This window comes from Aotus nancymaae, unplaced genomic scaffold, assembly GCF_030222135.1.
Source record: "Aotus nancymaae isolate 86718 unplaced genomic scaffold, 86718_ANA_hifiasm-v0.15.2.pri h1tg000057l, whole genome shotgun sequence".
Lineage (NCBI taxonomy): Eukaryota > Metazoa > Chordata > Mammalia > Primates > Aotidae > Aotus > Aotus nancymaae.
In genome coordinates, this window is record NW_026988471.1 from 30,431,858 (window position 1) to 30,447,406 (window position 15,549).

The 15,549-nt window shown below is 38.6% G+C and overlaps 1 non-coding gene across 1 annotated transcript; it reads left to right on the forward strand.

Moving 5' to 3' along the window:
* Positions 1 to 14,776: 14,776 nt before the first annotated feature.
* Positions 14,777 to 14,883, forward strand: LOC135269743 (U6 spliceosomal RNA). Its single transcript, XR_010338007.1, has one exon. It is a non-coding gene; the product is annotated as a U6 spliceosomal RNA (small nuclear RNA).
* Positions 14,884 to 15,549: the final 666 nt, after the last annotated feature.

Genomic DNA, 15,549 nt, shown 5'->3' on the forward strand with positions numbered 1-15,549 from the left:
TTTTTTAAGTTAGTGTACAACTGTTAAGAATGGAAGCATCTAGCAGGTAAGCCTCCATTTGTACCCTTGCCTTGAGTCCTGCAGTTGTGGGATTGGCCTGGAAAGTGGTGCTATTCCAACAGCTTGAATATGTAATAATCAAGGAGGAGGGAAAGTGGTTGAACAGTTGCAAAGATGCACAGTTTAGTGGAGAAATCCCTCCTAAAACTCAAAGCAATGCAAACAGAAAGACTCCAGGGGCACTGAGGACTCACAGATCCTAGCAAAGCACCCCTGGCCTGAGCACACAAGCTTGTGCTCTCTGAACCCATCTGAACCTAGCCTACCTTCTAGCCTCATTTCCCACTACCTCAGCCACACAAACCATCGTTGGCCACAATAGACTACTCTGCTCCCTGAACTGTAAACTCTGCCAGTTGTACACCTCAATGCTTTTGCCCAGGTCATTTACTCAGCCTAGAACTTCCTTTCCCTTAATAAAACCCTTTAAAGTTCAGTTTAAATGCAACCGGCTCTTGAAAGCCTATGGCCTTGGACTCCCCCACACAACCACACCTAGGGAAACTCATTAGTCTCTCATTCATGTCCATTGTTATTTTATACCTATGTCTATTGTGTATATTACACAGAAACCCAATCTTACTTGTTTTTGAATCCACAGTAACACGGAGTAGTGGTCAGTAAATATTTGCTTAATGACTTCTGCTCAAATAAAGAAAAGCCACTGATTCTTCTCTACCCTGGGTCTACCTAAGGTTGCTTTCCTCCCACCCGGAAGAGTAAGCCATCTTGTGCTTATTCTTCTTTCACTCTTCTCCTTTTTTCTTCCTCCTTGCCACTATGATGATCATGCACTATGGTTTAGATTATATTCTGGTTTATTTATAGACATCAATTCATGGCAGCTTCATATATATGCTATGATAAGTCCCATTTTCTCCTGAAGAAATAGGTGCTGAGAGTGACCAAGCAGCAGAACTTGCACTTGAAACCCACTTTTTAGTCCTCAATTCGGTGCTCCTTCCACTCCGCTAGATCCCTGAGGTTCAGACCTGAGCCCCCAGCTGGGTCTCATGACTGAGCAGCTCACACAGGACCTGGTGAATCACCCACACAGAGATTTAATCAGCAGTGGATTGGCACCAAGAAGGAAGAGTCATGAAGGAAATACCCAATGTTGAAAAAACAAAACCACAACAACCAACAATGAAGAGCCAGGGACAGGGAAATGAGTTTCACCTAAATAAACCCCAATCATTGGACATGCTGGCTTAAATGAACTAGGACTTTCCAGAAAATGGGAGGTCACATGGGAGTAACTCAAGGTTTGGACCTCTGTCTTAGGTAATGATTGCTGGAAACTATCTCACAAGGAACACTTCTGAAGGGATTTGGAAAGAATGCTTGCTAAAGGAAGGAAGTAGTCCAGAAATGGACAAATGAATCCATAAGGAAGGGATGAGAAAGGGACAGTTGGGGAAAATGGTTTGGGTGAGGATGAAAGAGGAAGTCGGAAAGTAGTTCAAAAAAGCCAATCTCAGGCAGAGGGAGGGTGAGCCAGGCACTCCTGCCCAACTCTGCGGCCTTGTGGTCTCCTGCGGCATGACACCAACTTAACTCTACACCAAGTCAGGTTAGTCAGCTCTGGCAAGAAGTCACTAAGAATGGGCCAGACCATGGGCTTGTCTTCCCCAACTCCACCAAAAGCCTTGGAAAGTGAGATACTCTCTCTCTCACATCCCTGCCGAGAAAGGAAGAAGCTCCTCTGCTTGACGCTGAAACAGTGTCTCTTTCCTCTGCAAAGCTCTTCCCAGGTTTCCTCTCTGCCCCTTCAGAAAGCAAAGGCCTCACACTCAAGTCCCTTGCTGCTTAGACGTGTGGTTGGGGCAGCTGTGATTCACTTTTACGTTGTGTTGGAAGCATGGTGCTGCATCAGCATTTGTAGAACCAGAGAAGGAATACCTACATTAATACCAACTTGTGTCCATGAAGCCCAATTTTCCAGAGCTAAAGAATAAGGCATGAGAATCAGATATCAACTGCAAAAATCAGTCATTTGTCTGACCTAAATTAAAGACTCATCTTCACATGCACAGAACCTGCTTTCTCCTTCAGTTAGGGCCTGGAGTTCCATTCCTTTCCTGCCAGCGCCCACTAAAAGGGGAGGAAACAGCAAGGAAGAGGTGGGAAGACACTACTTCTGTACAAAGCTTAACAGAACTCAGATGTACCATTCAAATTCCCACCAGGAACTTCCTCAAGTCCCAACTATGACAGGCCCTGAAATGCCCAGAATAACTACAAGCTGATGATTAGTCACCATCAAGAGCCGGTAGATCAGCTTGAGAAGAGACATCGTGGCAGCCAGCAGGCACAGTGGGTGGCACCTCTAAGATGTGGGTGCCTGTGACTTCCCAAGCATGTCCCCCTAATTATGGTGTGCTCTTTGACTCAGGAGACATCACCCACAGTTAGTTTTGGGACATGTTCTGGGGAAAGGGGCCTGCAGCAGGCTTTTTCTCTTCTGTAGCACCTGTGGTACACAGATGGACATTAGGTGATACCTACGAAGTTCTCAGGCCAGGAACTCCAACCGAGCCCTATGCATCCCTGGTTTCTTATGTGGGCCTGAAGCTTGTTTTTGCTGGCACAACCTGTGCCTGGAGCAACCAACAGGATTTGGGAAAGAAGGTTCTGCTGTTTTGACTCCCAAAGCATGCCCCTCAGAGGTCTTCCATTACACTTGTAAGAACTAATTTTTGTCACAAAGGAACTATTTTCAGGAGACTGAGAAATATCCTTTAATATCAGACCAGAAGGAAGAGCTTTCAAAGCAAAAGATCCTAGGGGTGAGATTTAGAGAAGGAGATATTAGAGATTAGTAGTGGTCTCTGCATTGTCAGTAACATACAAAATGGACGGGAGAGAGAGAAGCAGCAAGAATTCAAATATTTGTAAACTCCAGGTTCCCAACTCACTACCGCTGTATCCATTGGCAAGATCCTTATACTCTCTGAACCTATGTCCCCACCTATTTAATGGAGACAGTAATAGTTTCCTCACCTGGTGGTTGTAAGAAGACAATGTTTGTTAATGCCAGGATTAGAGCAGGTATCAAGAAGTGTTTGTGAAAGCGGAAGTTGGAGCTTGACAGTATTTTATGCCATATTTTATGCCACTCTCCCAAAGACTTCTTGGCCATATGCACATACCAATAAAGTAATGATGTTCTCTCAGCACTTTCTAAAGAAAAGGTTCTGAATCCCACATTGAGACATATCAATGGCCACCAGCAGGGAGAGAGAATGAGAGCGAGAGAGTATGAGCTCCTCCTGTGAGGCCTGTCTTGGGCCAAACTGTGGAAGTAAGTACTCCTTCATATCACTTGTGAACTTAGTGGTCTCAGATATCCAGGGGTTCAGGACCCTTACAGTTCAGGTCCTATCCAAAAAAATGCTGGCCCAAAGGCCAGCAGTAAGGATTTGGGTTAGAGCGTCAAAGCACAGCTATATTCTCATTTTCTCTCTCTTTCCTAAGACATACATATCTAATATGCTTAATGTTTTGTTTCAGATTCTTTACCATCTCACTGCATTTGGGCCCAGAGGCCCTGACTTCTCAAGCCTGGAGAGACTCAACCAAGCTAAACCTGCCTGCAAGTGATCTCACATTTTGTTGGCAAAACCAGTCTCAGATCACTTTAAGGAGGTAAGTCAATCAGTCAGCTTAGATTGTGTTAAACTGTGGGAATCATCAACCCCCAAATCTCAAGGGTTTACAGAAACAGTGATTTTTTTTTTCCTCTCTCATACATCCTGTGGTCACCTAAAGCCCTGGGATCCATGCTGAAGGAGCAGCTTCTATATGGGAAAATGTCATTCTCCTTATAGATAGAAAAGAAAGTCTGTAGACTAATGCAATGGCTTTAATGCTTCTGCTCAGAAGTGGCATACTTCACTTCTACTTATAGGCCAAAATGAGTCTCATGGCCAATATCTGATTCAAAGAAGCATAATCCTCCTATGTAGAGAGGCACCACCTCCCAAGTGGCCAAGACTGATGGCAAAGATAGGGAAGTAGAATAATCTTATCACACAGAGGAGCAGCAGTTACAGGGGCAAAACTTAATCTAACTCAGCAAGAAAGTATAATCCTATCTGTAACTCAAAGTAGAGGGGCATGGGATATTAGGGACACTATCATTAGTAGCACTGTAAATGTAAACACAGAGAGCTATTGAATAGAACTTTGTGGGGGTAAACCATATACCCTGTCTGAAGGGGATTTGGAACAGTTATGCAGAAAAGTAGACAACTGATTCAGGCCTGAGGTTGGAGAATTTATCATCATCTACCTCATACTCAACAATAAATTCATTCAACAAACAATTATTGAGCATTTACTAGGGGCCAGGAAGTATACCCACTGATACACAATGATAAACAAAACAGGCCTTGTGGAGATTAAATATCTCTAGAGAAAGCTAACATTAAATAAATATATATTTACTGTAATAAACACACATATTTATTTGTAATCACACAAATAAATGTATATTTATTAATGCAAACTGGTCTACAGGTTACAGTTGGAAAGACTGGGCTCTCAGAACTCTTTCAGAGACAGAATAGCAGACAGGAGGCCACTTTGAAGAAGTATGGTTGGAACTGAGTGCTGACTCAGAGTTAGCCAGGCAAAGGGTGGTGGAAGACATGTTGTAGGGGCAGAACTGATAGCAATTTGTAATGAATTAGAATATTTCAGGAGGAGCAATGAGTCAGAAGAAGGTAGCAAGAAAGATGGGGTTGGTTCTTCCTAAGTCCAATTCACCCAGAAGAGAAAGAATGATGAAGGAGTGGGAATAAAGGAATCAGAAGTGTTCTTGGGATATGTTTACTTTGAGATTCCTGTGAGCCCTCCAAGTTAGAAATGTGGAATAAGTCATTGAAACTGAGAGTCTGGGGCCCAGAATAAAGATCTGGGCTACAAATATTTATTTAAGGGCCAGAGTATATAGTAAAATCCAAAGTCATGGGAATGGGTGGAATGAGAATTTAAAGTGAGAAGAGAAGAGCATCATGGACTGCTTGTTCCGTAAATAACTCAAATATTAGAGTTCAGATGGGATATGGGGGAAGAGGGCTGCTGGCAAAAGAGTCTGAGAATACCAGAAAGCTGGGAGGAAACTTGGGGGTCTGGTGTCATAGAAGCCAAGAGATGAAGCATGTTTCAGAAGAGAAGTGGTTAACAGCCTAGACTACCACAGAAAGGTCCAGTAAAATGAGGGCAGAGAAACTACCACTGGCTTTGGCAGCACAAAGTACTCTTTGCAAAATCCATTTCTATGAAATGGAAGGGGCAGAAATTAAAATCTAATACAGTGAAGAATAAATGAGAGGTGAAGATGAGATTACAGACAAGTCTTGCAAGAAGCACAGTTAAGGGAGGAAGAACACTGGGGCAATGGGTGGGATGATTAGGATAATGAGGGTGGTGTACAAATGTCTGAATATTTATTGGATAAATCCAATAGAGAGTAAAGATGGAAATGCTAACAATGGCAAAAAGGGGGTGGGATCAGAGCACAAATGGGGAGCCTGGCTTTGCAGAGGAAATGATAGAGAAGGAGAAAAATTGGGTGGTGATGCCACCAGGTGTTTAAATTTGGTAGTAGGGAGAAACAGGTAGAGCTTCTATTTGTACACTGTGGGATTTGAGGTGAGGGTGGGGTGGTGTTTGTGTGTTTTGTTTTTAATAATATGAGACAAGGTTGTTAGCTGAGAGTAATATATGGTAGGATGAATGCAGCTGGAAAACCGGAGAATGTACAAATATTCCTTGAGGAGAGTCAAAGACTGGGCTTATCTCAGCTGTGTGGTGACTGGCAGTGCCAATTTCCCATTTGAGGTTGGAAATCATGAGCCTAGAGTAAGATTTGTAATCATGGAAGTGAAAAGTCACATCAATCTACCCAATTGTGGGATTTTTGCCCAGTTTTAACTGCATGCAGGCAGGCATGGGAAAGGCAGCAAATAGGTTTATGCAGAATTGAGTTGCAACAGGTACATGTAATCGAAGGAAAGAGGTGAGAGAGTTGAGGGTATCTGCAAGGGAGGGCCTATAGTAATGGCCCATGGACCTGTACCTGAGTAAGAGGGAAGTGAAGGCAAAATGAGGTGGTAGATACAGAAAAAATGGCAGGTTATCAAAGTGGAGCGCTTCATGAGGCCAAGGAGAATGTAATTGGAGAATAAGATATTTGAGTTTGTGATTTAAGCATTGGTGCAATTATAAATGGCTACCTTGTAATAGAGTTCTTTCCTTTTAAATTCATATACCATTAAATGCACAAATTTTAAGTATACAGTTCAATTATTTTTGACAAATGTGTACACGCATTTTACCCCCACCATTTGTGTCATTCTAGGGAATTCTTTCATATCCTTTCCCTGTCCCCAACAGTAGCAGCTGTCATTCTTATTTCTATCACTATAAATTACTTCTTTCTGTTTTAGAATTTCATATAAATGAAATCATACAGTATTTATTCTTTTGTATTTGGCTTCTTTCACTCAGCATGTTTTTGAGGCTCATTCATTTAGTAATTCATTCTGTTTTATTCCTGAATGGTATTGCATTGTAAAAATACACCACAATTTATTTATCCATTCTTCTGTAATGCTGGGTAACAGAATAGGTGTGTGTTTAACTTCATAAGAAATTTCTAGGTAGTCTTTCAAAGTGGACATAACATTTTATACTCTCACCGTCAATGTATAAGAATTTTAACTACTCCACATCCTGTCTAATATTTATTGTCATCAATCTCTCCTTTTAACCATTTGAGTAGGTGTCAAGTAGTGTCTCGTGGTTTTTATCACTTCCCTGATTTTGAACATGTTTTCATGTGCTTATTAACAGTTTCTGTATCTACTTTTGTGCACTGTTTTTAACTGAGATTTTTGTCTGCATTATTGAGCTGTAAAAATTCTATATATATTCTGAATTCAAGTAGCTGCTTGAAGTATACATACATCTTAAGCATCTTTTCTCAGTCTGTAGCTTGCCTATTCTCTTGCTTAAAGACGTTTCTTGATGAGATATTTTCAATTTTGTTTTAACACAAATTATCAACTATTTTATCGTTAATGGTTATTCTAGTTAAGAAATTTTTTTCTACACTAAGATAACAAAAATATTGTTTTCTTACAGAAGCCTTATAGTCTTCGCTTTTATGTTTTGATGTATGTATATAATCTATAACAAACTAATTTTTGTGTATAGTATGAGGAAAAGCTGAGGTTCATTTTTCCCATACAGTAATCTAGTTGTTTCAGCACCATTTTTTAAAATAATTTTCATAACTTTCCTATTCCTTTGAATACCTTTGACAACTAGTTAAAAATCAATTGAGTCTAAACATGTGGATCTATTTATGGACTCTCTGTTCTACTCCATTTGTCTATATGTCATTTTTATGCCCAGGCTACATTATTTTAATTACTGTAGTTTTATAAGTCTTGAAGTTAGAAAGTAAAGGTTCTCCAGCCCTGTTCTTTTTTTTTTTTTTTTTTTTTTTTGGGATGGAGTTTCACTCTTGTTACCCAGGCTGGAGTGCAATGGCGCGATATCGGCTCACCGCAACCTCCGCCTCCTGGGTTCAGGCAATTCTCCTGCCTCAGCCTCCTGAGTGGCTGGGATTACAGGCACATGCCACCATGTCCAGCTAATTTTTTGTACTTTTAGTAGAAACGGGGTTTCACCATGTTGACCAGGATGGTCTCGATCTCTTGACCTCGTGATCCACCTGCCTCGGCCTCCCAAAGTGCTGGGATTACAGGCGTGAGCCACCGCGCCCGGCCTCAGCCCTGTTCTTTTTCAAGATTGTTTTGGATATTCTAGATCTTTTAAATTTTTATGTCAGTGTTAAAATCAGCTGATAAATTTCAATTGGGATTTTGTTTGAGATTATATTTCTATAGACCAATTTGGGGAGAACTGACATCTTAACAATATTAGAGCCTTCTAATTCATGGACATGGTATATCTTCTCATTTACTTAGGTCTTTAATATCTCCACAATGCTATGTAATCTTCATGTAAAGGACTTAAACATCTTCAGTTAACTTTATTCCTAAGTACTTTATATTTTAGTGTTATTGTGGCATTGCTTCAAATATTTTATTTCTCAATGCTTCATTGCTAATATATAGAAATACAATTGATTTTTGCATACCCTCATACTCTATAACACTGGCAAATTCATTTGTCCCAGTAGTTTTTATTTGTTTGAGAATAAAGAGTTTTAACTATCCCCAATATTTATGCCTTCTATTTCTTTGTGATGTCCACCATATTACACTGGTTAGAATCTCTGAAACAATGTTGAGAAGAAGTGGTGAGAGTAGACACCTTGCCTTGTTCTTGCTCTTAGAGGGGGCAGAGTTATTTTTTATACCTGTCTGATTTCTCCCTCTAAATGATTAGATTCTCCAGAGTAAAAATCACAACTTATTCATAGTTGTATTCTTCACCATTTCTGAAATAGAAAAAAGTGTGACATTTCAGAAGCATTTAGTAAATATTTATTGATATATTAAAGGAAATACACACGGCATAAGTTTTGATTCCTGGCCATATTCAGTGCTAATCCCTTAAAATGAAGTAGGAGCTCATAACCAGGTAGCCACTGACAAAAGAATTTTTTTTAAGTTAGTAGTTTCAAATTCTGAGTTTTAGGCGAACATAATGTTAGAATGTCTAGACATGTGGAGGGGGGTGGGAAGTGGCCATTTTGACCAGGATGTTAAGTAAGCCATATGCATAACCTGATTCTTAGGTTCTGAGCATACGAAAAACTGTTAGAAGCAACCATAGGCTGGGTGCGGTGGCTCATGCCTGTATTCTTAGCAATTGGGGAGGCCAAGGCAGCAGAGCACTTGAGGTCAGGATTTCGAAACCAGCCTGGCCAACATGGTGAAACCCCAACTCTACAAAAAACATAAGAAATTTAGCCGGGCATGGTGGCAGGTGCCTGTAATCCCAGCTACTCAGGAGGCTGAGGCAGGAGTATCACTTGAATCTGGGAGGCAGAGGTTGCAGTGAGCTGAGATCGTGCCACTGCACTCCAGTCTGGGTGACAGAGTGAGACTCCATCTTAAAAAATAAAAAAGTAATCATAACATTTAGATTTACCAACCACAAGTCCCAAATATGCAAAACTATGAAGTTGGCTAAAAAGAATAAAAAACTGGAAAACTAGGATTTGTGGGAAAATATATTGATTCATTCAATACTCATCCACAAAGTACCATTACTTATCAATCAGAGTGTTATTAAAGCTTGACCATCTAGTTCAGCAACAACTATTGATTCAAAGCTTTTAGCAAAATGACAGGTAATGATAACTGTGATCAATTATTAAGAGATTATACTAAGCATTGTGCTAAGAGCTTTAAATACCCTATATCATATTATTCACCAATACTTGAATATAGACATTGCATCTGCTTTATAGATGAGTAGACAGAGACTGTCCAAACCATGCAATTTCTATGTGCTAGAAACAAGGCCTAACGAGAATTCCATCCAAAGTATGCAAACTTAACCACTAATCTATACCTGCAAATTCCATGTCATGATGAGGGGGTGTCATGAACATCTTTCTCCGTCAGCCCTAAGACCTGGACTGTCAGTCCCATGAGATCAAGGACCAAATCTGTATGTCACCACTCTGACCCAAAGTCTGGAATAGTGCCTAGCACTAAATGGGCATTCAATCAAATTAAAAAGCTAACTGACACACATTATCAGTTAATCCTACCCACACCCTAATATTTGTCTGTTTCACCTCTCAAAAATTGAACTTTTTAAAATTCGGCCGAGGCGGGTGGATCACGAGGTCAAGAGATCGAGACCATCCTGGCCAACATGGTGAAACCCCATCTCTACTAAAAATACAAAAATTAGCTGGGTGTGGTGGTGCATGCCTGTAGTCCCAGCTACTCGGGAGTCTGAGGCCTGAACCCGGGAGGCAGAGGGTGCAGCGAGCCAAGATTGTGCCACTGCACTCCAGCCTGGCGCCTGGCAACAGAGTGAGACTCTGTCTCAAAATGAAACAAAATGAAAATAAAACAATAAAATAAAATAAATAAAATAAAATTGAAATCCTCCATTCTGATGCTGAATTTGCTCATTTCTTATGGTAATTCTAGATACCTTATCAATTTTTGCTTTATATTTTTGAATATGTTAAGGTATCTTTTAGGTATTTAAGTTTTTTAAACATTATATAGAGACCTATTTACTCCTAAAGATGCTTTATGTCTTAAAGTCTATTTTATCTGAGATTAATATCTTGCTGTCAGCTTTCTTTTGATTAGAATTTACGTATTTTATCTTTTTCTGCCCTTTTTACTCTTAACCTTTTCAGGTATGTTTTTATAAAAGTACAGGGCAGAATTTCGTATTACTGTTTTCAAATCCAATCTAAGTTTATTTTAACTGGCATGTTTAATTGATTTTCATTTTACTGATTACTAAAATATATGGGCTTGTTTCTACCATTCTACTTTGTTTTTTTCTGTGATTTTTCTTTTCTTATTTTTAAAAATATTCCATTTGTGGAATGTTTGGTCTGGAAGTTTTACACTCTACCTCAATTCTTTTATTGATTGTCCTTTAATGTTACCACTTAAAATGTTTTTGAAATTTTACTTTGTTTTATTTAAATGTTCTGTTCGCTTCTGAAATAGCTGAGCTTTTAAAACTTTCACTTTTTCCAAGAACAATCTATCAAAAACCCAGCAACGAAAGTATGGCCAAAGAACAACATAACTTGTTATGTTAAGAAAAGTATTCTGTGAATATGAGAGATGTAAATACTTTACGCAACTATATAATGAGAAAAGGGTCAATTCAGCAAGAGGATGTAACAACTTTAAGTATATATGCAGTCAACACTGAAGTAACCAGCGAAAGAGAGAGATAGACCTTTTTAATACCATAATAGCTGGAAACAGCAATACCCCACTTTAAGCACTGGAAAAATCTTCCAAGTAGAAAATCAACAAAGAAATCTCAGACTTAATCTGCACTACAGATAAAATAGACCTAGTAGATATTTACAGAGCATTTCATCCAAGAACTGCAGAATATACTTTTTTTTTCCTCAGGAGATGGATAGACCACATGTTATGTCACAAAACAAATCTTCTTAAAACATTCAACAAAATTGAAATAATATCAGGCACAGTCTCTGACCACAATGGAATAAAACTAGAAATTAGTAACGAGGAATTCTGGAAACTATACTAGCACATGGAAATTAAATAATATGTTCCTGAATGACCAGTGGTTCAATGGAGAAATTAAGAATGAAATTGAAAATTTTCTTAAAACAAATGATAATGGAAATACATCATACAAAAGCCTATCAGATATAACAAAAGCAGTACCAAACTTCAAATGAATGATCTAATCATGCATCTTAAAGAACTAGAACAGCAAGAGCGAACCAAACTGAAAACTAGAAAAAGAAAAATAATAATAAAGATTGGAGCAAAAATAAATGTTATTAAAATGTAAAAAAATACAAAAGATCAACAAAACAAAAAATTGTGTTTCTTTTTTTTTTTAATGTAGAAAAGAGGTTTAACTGGCACATGATTCTGCAGGCTTTATAGGAAGCATGGTGCCAATATCTGCTCCACTTCTTGGGGGTCCTCAAGAAGCTTACAGTCATGGTGGAAGGCAAACAGGGAGTAGGCGTATCATATGATGAAAGCAAAAGCAAGAGAAGACTGTACAGGGGTGGGTGCCATATACTTTTAAACGACCAGATCTTGTGAGAAATCACTCACTATTGTGAAGACAGCACCAAGTCATGAGGGAGACACCCCTCTGACTAAAATACCTCAATCAGCCCCACCTCTTGCCTTGGGGATTACAATTCCATGTGAGATTTGGACAGGGACAAATATCCAAACTATATCTCATGGTGCCTGGAATATGATTCAATAAGAGAATTAATCAATAAATATTCAGTCTTTGTCTTTCTTATCTGAGATGTCTATCTTTAAAATCTACTTTATCAACTTTATAGTATCCTTGAGGATGCAACTAAAGAGTTAATGAATTTGAGTATGTTTTATACAATCTACATTCCTCAATAAGATAATATGTAAGCTCTTGGATGAACTAAATCTTACTCATCTGTTTATTTTATTTTATCTTTTATTTTTATTTTTTAAACTTTTATTTTAGATTTGGAGGTACAAATGAAGGTTTGTTATGTAGGCAAACTCATGTCACCAGGATCTGTTGTACAGATTACTTCATCACCCATGTATCAAGCTCAGAACCCAATAGTTTTCTTTTCTGCTTGTTTCCCTCCTCCTTCCACCCTCCACTCTCAAGTAGACCCCAATGCCTGTTGTTCCCTTCTTTGCAGTCATGAGTTCTCATAATTTAGCTCTCATTTATAAGTGAGAACATGTGGTATTTGGTTTTCTGTTCTTGCATTAGTTTGTTAAGGATAACAGCCTCCAGCCCATCCATGTTCCCACAAAAGACAAGATCTCATTCTTTTTTATGCCCGCATAGTTTTCCATGGTATATATGTACATTATCCAATTGGTCATTAATGAACATTTAGGTTGATTCCATGTCTTTGTTATTGTGAATAGTGCTGCAATTGGCATTCACTTTCAAGTGTCTTTATGGTAGAATGATTTATGTTCTTAGTAATGGGATTGCTGGATCAAATGGTAGTTCTGCTTTTAGCTCTTTGAGGAATCACCATACTGCTTTCCACATGAATGAACTAAACTCTCACCAACAGTATCACAGAAGTCAGAATGGCTATTTCTAAAAAGTAAAAAAATAACAGATGTTGGCAAGGTTGCAGAGAAAAGGAAACACCCACAACTTTTTGAGTCTGGGTAGACAGAGACCAGTCTCCTGGTATTCAAAAGACAGGCAATAACAAATGCAGGCGAGGATGTGAAGAAAAGGGACCCCTTGTACACTGTTGGTGGGAATATAAATTATTACAACCACTATGGAAAACAGTTTGAAGGTTTCTAAACTAAAAATTGTGCTACCATATGATCCAGCATCCCATGCAGGGCATAAACCCAAAAGAAAGGAAATCAGTGTATTGAAGAAATATACTGATCTATGTTTGTTGCAGCACTGTTTACAATGATTAAGATTTGGAAGCAACCTAAGTGTCCATCAACAGATGAATGGATAAAGAAAATGTGATACACATATACAATGGAGTAGTATTCAGCCATAGAAAAGAATGAGAACCTGTCATTTGCAACAACATGGATGGAACTGGAGATCATCATATTAAATGAAATAAGCCAGACATACAAAGACAAACATCACATGTTCTTACTTATTTGTGGGATCTAAAAATCAAAGCAATTGAATTCATGAACATATAGAGTAGAAGAATGGTTACCAGAGGCTAGGAAGGACAGTGGTGTGGTGGGGGGAGGTAGAGATGGTTAACGGGTACCAAAAAAATAGAAAGAATGAATAAGTTCTACTATTTGACAGCACAATGAGGTAGCTATAGTCAATAATAACTTAACTGTACAATAATAACCTAATTGTAAATACTAGTTACAGTTATAAATTGTATTTATTCTAAAAAAAACTTAAACAGTATAATTAGATTGTTTGTAACTCAAAGGATAATGTTTGAGGCAATGGATATTATATTCCCCACAATGTGCTTATTTCATACCACGTGCCTATATCAAAACATGTCATTTACCCCATAATCCTGCTATGTATCCACAAAAAAATTAATTTTTAAAAAATTCAATAAATAAACAGTATTGTTGTAGACATTAAATGATAGTGGTCTTTTAAACTTGAAAAAAAGACACTCTATTCAAAATACAAATTCTTACAAAACAAGAAATATCTAGACCTTGAAATTTAACAAGTTAAAGAAATAAATACTGATTTGCCAAGAAGGAAAATCACACTATTATCTGAAAAAAAATGATTTTTTAAAGGGTAATAGGGACTTCTGTAATCTAGTCCAAGTTCCTTATTTCCAAGTAAAAGTGATTTGTTAAAGCTGTTGATTAGCAAATATGAGATACACTGTGAGAGAATTTCTTTTCTGCAACTATTCATGATTGGAGATATAGGGGAAAATCTAAGCATAAATAATAAGCATGAGAATGAGACTGTTTCTTACATAACCCTCTCCATCCATAACCCTCTCCATCCAATTGAGACCTATAGACACCTCACAACAGGCAACTTGAAGGGAAGCCCTGGCATATAAGATAAGGAAAGCCAGTTGTGTGATGGTTACTATCAATTGACTGTTTTTTATTTTCAAGTCACATGGCTGAAATCCATGTAGTTGCCACTAGGGTGACAGCAGTGCCTCCATTATCAGCAAAATTCAAACAACTATTAATTAATGGTTGAATCTTGAATAGCTGTTTGAATTAACAAGTGAAAATTTTCAAGTAGGTAGTCAGAGGACCTTTCACCATGGAGAGTTTTTACTTGTGGTCTCTTTATTGAAACAACAAAACACAACAAAATAATCTATAATTGCCATCACAAAGTTTATGAGGTATTTTTATGAAGAATTGCACTTCCAAAGTTCATGAAGAAAACCTCCCATTACTTTCTAGACATAGTTAACTATACAGATAGGAGGATGGTTTAAAATGATGCTTTCCAAACTGATATTTTGCAGAATACCAGTTCTGATGAGTGTTTAAGAAAGCTTTGGGTGCTCACTTAAGCAGCACATATACTAAAATTGGAACGATACAGAGAAGATTAGCATGGCCCCTGTGCATGGATGACACTCAAATTCGTGAAGCATTCCATATATATATATTTTTTTTGAGACAGAGTTTTGCTCTTGTTACCCAGGCTGGAGTGCAATGGCATGATCTCAGCTCACCGCAACCTCCACCTCCTGGGTTCAAGCACTTCTCCCTCCTCACCTCAGCCTCCCGAGTAGCTGGGACTATAGGCACACACCACCATGCCCAGCTAATTTTTGTATTTTTAGTAGAGATGGGGTTTCATCATGTTGACCAGGATGGTCTCAATCCCTTGGCCTCGTGATCCACCCGCCTCAGCCTCCCAAAGTACTAGGATTATACGTGTGAGCCACTGCACCCGACCCCATTTTTTTATAAATAGTTCTATTATAAAGACACATGCACGTGTATGTTCATTGCGGCACTGTTTACAATAGCAAAGACCTGGAACCAACCCAAATGCTCACTGATGATAGACTGGACAAAGAAAATGTGGCACATATACACCTTGGAATACTATGCAGCCATAAAAAATGATGAGTTTGTGTCCTCTGTAGGGACATGGATGAATCTGGAAGCCATCATTCTCAGCAAACTGAGACAAGAACAGAAAATCAAACACCACATGTTCTCACTCATAGATGGGTGTTGAACAATGAGAACACATGGACACAGGGAGGGCAGCATCACACACTCGGGTCTGTTGGGGGGGACTAGGGTAGGGACAGCAGGG